We start from the raw sequence: 529 nt of genomic DNA, 5'->3' as shown, positions 1-529 counted from the left end.
TCCGTCGTTCTTGGGACCGCGCTAATTCATATCCGCGACTGTGGCGGTATGTTGCACACTAAGCGCGCTTTGGTTGATTCTGCATCCCAGATAAGCGCGATCACCGTGGACTGCGCCGCCCAATTGGGTTTAAGAGTATCTCGTTGGACCGCCCCTATTTCGGGTTTGTCCGGTACATCAGTACAGGACGTCAGGGGGCAGGTAAATTGTAACATACAGCCCAGATTTGCGACTAACCCGACCTTCAATTTCACAGCGTGGGTATTCCCCACTATTACAGCTCAAATGCCCAGCCAACCGATATCTGATCAGGTGGCAGATAAGTACCAAAATCTCGCACTCGCTGACCCCTCATTTACTTTGCCAGATAAGATTGACTTACTGCTCGGCGCTGATCTATTTGCGCGTATATTAAATGGCAAACGCGTGTCGGTAGGCGATGCCTATCCGGTGGCATTCGGGTCCGTTTTCGGCTGGATCATAATCGGCCCAGTTCCACTGTCGAAAAATCCTGTATCCAGTTCACACT

Source organism: Melanaphis sacchari, unplaced genomic scaffold (assembly GCF_002803265.2).
Source record: "Melanaphis sacchari strain LSU unplaced genomic scaffold, SCAv2.0 Contig170_pilon_pilon, whole genome shotgun sequence".
Classification (NCBI taxonomy): domain Eukaryota; kingdom Metazoa; phylum Arthropoda; class Insecta; order Hemiptera; family Aphididae; genus Melanaphis; species Melanaphis sacchari.
This window is presented reverse-complemented; position numbering follows the sequence as displayed.